Source organism: Palaemon carinicauda, chromosome 38 (assembly GCF_036898095.1).
Source record: "Palaemon carinicauda isolate YSFRI2023 chromosome 38, ASM3689809v2, whole genome shotgun sequence".
NCBI classification, from domain to species: domain Eukaryota; kingdom Metazoa; phylum Arthropoda; class Malacostraca; order Decapoda; family Palaemonidae; genus Palaemon; species Palaemon carinicauda.
The window spans coordinates 10,218,636-10,226,135 of record NC_090762.1 but is presented as its reverse complement, the minus strand read 5'-3'; positions in this window follow the sequence as shown (position 1 = coordinate 10,226,135).

Genomic DNA, 7,500 nt, shown 5'->3' with positions numbered 1-7,500 from the left:
AGTAGCTGTATATATGAGAGAATGAATTGAAATGCTTTTAGATGGTTTGGTCATGTGGACAGAATAGAAAGCAACTTATTGAAAAAAAAAAAAAACTTTAGAGGGACTAGGAGTGAGATATTTCAAAAGTGATGGATTAATAGAATTGTAGAGATATTGCAAAGGAAGAGGCGCTACATCCAGGAAGTAAATGCTTGCGTACAAAATAAAAATATCTAATGCACAACTGAGTCAGTAAATGAAGCTGATAATGAGGAAGTTTTAAGTATATTGGGTTCATCCACAATCCTGCTTTTATATAGTCCAAATGTGATACGCACATACATACATGCATACATAAATTTACACACATACAGTGTGTGTATATATATATATATATATATATATATATATATATATAATGTGTATATATATCTATATATATGTATATATACATTCATATATATATAATTTATATATATATATATATATATATATATATATATATATGTATATATATATATATATATATATATATATATATATATATATATAAAAGGGAAAAGTAAAGCAAACAGCGTTACGTCAGCTAAAGTTGAACATTTATTTACAATATTTATTGTGCTTGAATACCAGCGTATTTTGGGACGATGCTTTGATGTGAGGAAACCAGCATGTAAAGCTGCCTTATCTATACGTCTCCCTTGGGACAATCCAAACGAGAGAGAGAGAGAGAGAGAGCGAGCGAGTTTAGGGGATTGTATCAGCTTTGTTTAAAAAAAAAGTAATTTTGCTGAATGCTCAGAATCTAATTCAACTACTACCACTTCAGCACTTTCGTTATCTCCATTTTCAGTCAGATCTTTTTTTTTTTTTTTTTTTTTGCAATGTTTCCAATTTCTTAATACAGAGTTTGCGGTGACTTAACGACTTATAAAACGGAACTAGAATCTGTAGAAAAAGAAATAATTCAATCATCTATTAGGGCATAACTCCACCTTTTTATTAGGTCGTAATGGCCTGGCTCACTAACTACAAAAGAGCTCAGTTGAATTCTATATATATATATATATATATATATATATATATATATATATATATATATATATATATATACACTTATATATGTATATATATTTATATATATATGTATGTATATGTATGTTTATTTATATAAATATATATATAGCCCTATATATACATATATATATACACACTTATATATGTATATATATATATATTTATATATATGTATGTATATGTATGTTTATTTATATATATATATATATATATATATATATATATGTATATATGTATGTATGTGTGTGTTTGTAAGTGCAAGCGTACGTGTGTATGTGTGTACTAGTTTTGTTGCTATCTCACGTGACTTTCGTTTTTATATACTAAGTTATAATTGCATTTTTTAATCAAATGAACTCTTTGATAATAACCTATACCCTTAGGGAAATCATATATAAGGGCATCAAGCCTGACCAGGGTTCGTGCCTTTGGATCATTAATGCAATACCCATTCAAACACATACACAACAGTAATAAATATAAATCATAAAGAAAACATGATCATCACTACAAAACTTGATATCCCTCCAGCTATCTGGGCAAATCGTAAGAGGGATATAGAGTCTAAAAGCCTATGAGACACAGATTGCCTTATTATTATTACTATCATTATTATTATTATTATTATTATTATTATTATTATTATTATTATTATTACTAGGCAAGCTACAACCCTACTTGGAAAATCAAGATGCTATAAGCCCAAAGGCTCCAACAGGGAAAACAGCCCAGTGAGGAAAGGAAACAAGGAAAAATTAAATATTTTAAGAACGGTAACATTAAAATAAACATTTATATAAACAATAAAAACTTAACAAAACAAGAGGAAACGAAATAAGATAGAAGTGTGCCAGAGTGTACCCTTAAGCAAGAGAACTCTAACGTCTAATGATCAGCTCTTGGTACTAGACATATCCACGGAAGGTAAAATTAGATTCCATTATAAGCAAGACTTTGTAAATAAAATAGCTCTAAAAAGCAATCAAGAATACGAACAAGAATTCGCCAGAGCAAAGATAAAATAACACACATCAGAAAATAACCAAGAACTGAACACATGGGTCCTATGTAAAATAACATACAACGAATATTAATTTAAAAACTAGCCAATGATACAAGACTCTTTAGCAAAAAGGAAAATTGACATCGCCATGTAAAGGTCTCATTTGCAATGGCTTCCCACTAGACTTCCTACAGAGTTCATTATGTGCTTCCGAGAAATCGGAAGCAAGGCGAAGGATGGTTGCCAGTTAGTGAATTTTTACTCTCTCTCTCTCTCTCTCTCTCTCTCTCTCTCTCTCTCTCTCTCTCTCTCTCTCTCTCTCTCTCTCTCAGGATGCCTGAAAATTTTAAATCAATCAATCAATCAATCTCTCTCTCTCTCTCTCTCTCTCTCTCTCTCTCTCTCTCTCTCTCTCTCTCTCTCTCTCTCTCTCTCTCTCAGGATGCCTGAAAACTTTAAATCAATCACTCAATCAATCAATCAATCTCTCTCTCTCTCTCTCTCTCTCTCTCTCTCTCTCTCTCTCTCTCTCTCTCTCTCTCAGGATGCCTGAAAACTTTAAATCAATCAATCAATCTCTCTCTCTCTCTCTCTCTCTCTCTCTCTCTCTCTCTCTCTCTCTCTCTCTCTCTCTCTCAAGTGACCTCTTCACGATTTACCACTATGAAAACAGCAAATGTAACTGTAACAAGAACATTATATATCAAATCACTCTTTCATGTAAGTCAGCTGCCGTGGGTCGCAGCCGAGGGTGGTTTGAGAAAAGAGCGAAAACAATTTTCATCATCCAAAATATGCTATGATCCCAGGAGACATAATTCACGAGACATTCATTTGAGAGAAGTAAAAGAAGAAAGAGAGAAACCGAGACAATAAGAATAAAAAATACTTAATCTCTTTCACTTTTATAAATAAAAATAGCTGACGGTTGTAAGATAAGAAATCATTGGCAATATATCATGATAAAGAAGGCAAAGAGTTCTTAGGCACGATTGTAAAAAGCAAAAGCATTTTTCCAATCGTAACATGATAAGATATACTAATCAGACTTGCCGTGCGCTTGCCATATCATTCATTGATGACTGAGTGGTGAAAGATAAGAACCGAAGACGGGGGGGGGGGGGGGGGGGCATCGTCATGATGGACCAAAGCCACGAGGTTCAATGTACGAATCTCGAAAGAGGATTGTCAGCATTCGAAAGCATTAAAAATCTAATGGTGTCATTAGTGTATTTCCCATAACTGTTTAGTTTAAAGTAAATACTAGAAACAAAATTGCGGTATTCCAAGCCTGTTCTTACTCGACAATATATCCCTCCATAATACACAGCATATAAACAGATAACAATTTACCAACAATGTATTTCTCTGAAGAAACAAAATTGAGGTAGAAAGCACCACAAAGACGAACAAAACAATGTAAAAGCAGAGCAGCTGAATTTCAAGCATTCGCCATCAAGTTCCATTCTAACTTTAAAACCAAAATAAGAAAATATACATTCCATATCAATAAAATTGGGATCAAACCACACCTTCCATTACTCTTACTAAGACTTAACTTTCCAAATCGTCACCCTCATAAACTAACTGCCTAAGTCATTTTCTCCACTTGTTGGGAAATCAAAAAGAAACCTTCTCATTTCCTAATTCTTTATATCATTGTCTTGAGTTTCAATTCACAGATTCTTAATAGAAGAATTTGTGAATAAGAATTTGTTAATTGAAGCTCGCCACAATGATATAAAGAATTAGGAAATGAAGTTTTCTATTTTATTTCCAAACAAGTGGAGAAAATGACTTAGGCAGTTAGTTTATGAGGGTGACGAAATTATTCCCTACCATGGGTAACTTGCTAACAGTCATGTTCTCCTTTCCCCCACCTTTCTTATCAGCTAAAAAAAAAAAATACCTTTTAAAAACCACCACTGGAGGGTAACTTACAAACTGACTCACCAATAAAGCCAAAATCTTCATTTCCTTCACCGAGACTTGAATAAACACTCATTGCTTTTATATGAACGTCAGGAGCCTGTATCAATATCATACAGCATTCAAGCGTGCGTGTACTTGATTCATAGATATAAGGTTATCACAATTCAAGTTTCATAATTACAAATAGGCCTGGGTTATTTATTTGGAGGTGGTGGGAGTCCGTATCTGATCATGAAGTGTAGAATACTGGATGATGGTAAATAGCAAGGAATATAAATATATAATTTTTTCTCTCTCTTTCTCCAGCATATAAACACATGTACTCGCTCTCTCTCTCTCTCTCTCTCTCTCTCTCTCTCTCTCTCTCTCTCCTCTCTCTCTCTCTCTCTCTCTCTCTCTCTCTCTCTCTCTCTTTGAAGTATATATATATATATAAATATACATATATATATATATATATATATATACATATAGATAGATAGATATATAAGCTATATACATATATATATATATATATATGTATATATATACATATACATATATATATATATATATTATATATATATATATATATATTTAATTCATGCTTCAGTGCTTTTAGAATGAGAAAAATAGTACTAAGAAGCAAAGCTTAGCAAAAGCAGAAAAGTTAAAACAAATACGCAAAAATAGACTTTTAATACGGAAGAATCTTTTAAAACACACATACACATACACACACACACACACACACACATATATATATATATATATATATATATAATATAATATATATATATATATATATATATATATATATATATATATATATATATATATATATATATAATATATATAAAACAGTATATAAGGCATGAGAAAATAAAAGAGTGAATTGCAAAGCGGAAACAAAGAGAGAGAATTTAGAAATAGTCTAGTTTGCGTCAACAAGTGTTGGGCATATGTCTGAACATCTAATGAAAGGGAAGGGTTGTCCTCCTGTGTCATAATACAAATTCGCAATGAGAGAGAGAGAGAGAGAGAGAGGAGAGAGAGAGAGAGAGAGAGAGAGAGAGAGAGAGAGAGAGAGAGAGAGAGAACTGTCTGAGCCAGCAATGTCAAAGGTTAGGAGAGGATATGCTGACGAGAAGTCCCACTTCCTGTTCGCTAAGTAATGCGAAAGATTACTTAGAAGACATTTCTTTTTGGTGTTGTTTAGTGGGGATTATCTATACATGGTAAGAACTAAATTCAACTGGTGTGGGTTATTTAAAAATTATGTAAATTATTAAATCATTACATGGATTACCTCAAAATATTGTCGTCTGGACTAAATGAAATTACGTATAGTCCACTTCTTTTAGCGAGTCATATTTGCACCGACTCGCAACGGTGCCCTTTTAGCTCGGAAAAGTTTCCTGACCGCTGATTGGTTAGAATTATCTTGTCCAACCAATCAGCGATCAGGAAATTTTTCCAAGCTAAAAGGGCACCGCTGCGAGTCGGTGCAAATATGACTCGCTAAAAGAAATGGACTATAGTTGTGAATTGTCTTAAATTCTTACAAGCTGATAGAAAAGGTGAGAGAAAGACTAATGAGGGCAGTTAACTATCTTAATCATGGGAGGGAATAGTTTGGAAAGTATTATTTTGCCAAAATTTTATTTATATAAAGGTACATTTTTCTTATTATGGTTTTAATTTGAGTTACAGTAACTAACGATTTCAATGTTATAAGGACTACCTCCGCCTGCCAAATCTTAGTCTTCCCACGATAATGGATATTATCTCAAAATCTTATGGATTCCCTACGCATACTACCAATTATTTGAACTCGTAGAGGCTTACCTCGGTAGAGCATGGATTATCTACAATGAATTACTTGAATTCGCAGCTAATTATCTCGGCTGAACACAGGCTACCTTGAACATGCAGAGGATTACCGTAAGAGAGCATGGTTTGCTTTTTATGAATTACTTGAACTATTTGAAGATTATCTCAACACCTGCCATACCAAAGAACGATATAATGATATATATCTTACCTCAATATTAAGCATAGTAGGCATTAGGTATTTCTGTTTTAGAGAAAAATCGAGTATACGCCTTTTGTCACGATACAAAAGTTTACTATGATGCATATGAAGACCAGATTCTTGGCTGAATCATAGTAGTCATATTGAGAATACGACTTTGTTCTCATGGATGTTATATTTTATACAATAATTCTACTAGGTAGCCATAAATTAAGTATACTTCACGACAATACAGCAGTTTTATGTTGCACCAAACATATCTTCTTCATAGATGCTACTCTTTTACTTTTGGTCTTTATTGATTGGAGTTAAGTGTTCGAAGTGTGTTTTGTAAAGTAGTAGTAGAAGTAGTAGTAGTAGTAGTAGTAGTAGTAGTAGTAAGTAGCTCCCTTTTAAGTAGCTGCTTCTTTTTACTTTAGGTCTTTATTGATTGGAGTCAAGTGACCGATGGTGTTCGAAGTGTGTTTTGTAAAGTAGTAGTAGTAGTAGTAGTAGTAACAAGCTCCCTTTAATACAGCAGCTTCATATTGCACCAAACATATCTTCTTCATAGATGCTACTCTTTTACTTTTGGTCTTTATTGATTGGAGTTAAATGTTCGAAGTGTGTTTTGTAAAGTAGTAGTAGTAGTAGTAGTAGTAGTAGTAGTAGTAGTAGTAGTAGTAGTAGTAGTAGTAGTAGTAGTAAGTAGCTCCCTTTTAAGTAGCTGCTTCTTTTTACTTTAGGTCTTTATTGATTGGAGTTAAGTGTTCGAAGTGTGTTTTGTAAAGTAGTAGTAGTAGTAGTAGTAACAAGCTCCCTTTAATATAGCAGCTTCATATTGCACCAAACATATCTTCTTCATAGATGAGAGGATGTTACTGCTTCAGGTCAATATGAAGCCATACTGTGACAAGGTACCTTACTTTGCGTAAAGGCTGAGACAGACATGCTTTGCATCCAGATGAACTGAGCTTCGAGTAAAGATAATTTACCAAAAGGAAAATTATGTATACTTCGTGTTATGATGCATACTGGTAGGTACCGCAAGCAACCTAAAATTATAACATGCTGCTGACATGAAAGGGAAGCAAACGCCCCACGTGTCTATCCAATAAATGATTAACATAAACATTACTCTAATCACTGACATACTTAAAGAATTTTTTTTAACGAGAAACTATATAGAACATATTTTCTTTTTATAAAATGTGTCCTAATAAGGAAAATGTGAAGATAACATATCATATGGTAATCTATATATGATTTTAATCTTTTGTAAAAACTAAATAGAGCAAACTACCCTCCTTAAATATTTACATGTATATATATATATATATATATATATATATATATATATTTATATATATGGTGTATATATATATATATATATATATATATATATATATATATATACACATTGTATGTATGTATATATACCATATATATATATATATATATATATATATATATATATATATATATATATATATATATATATATATTTCTCCAT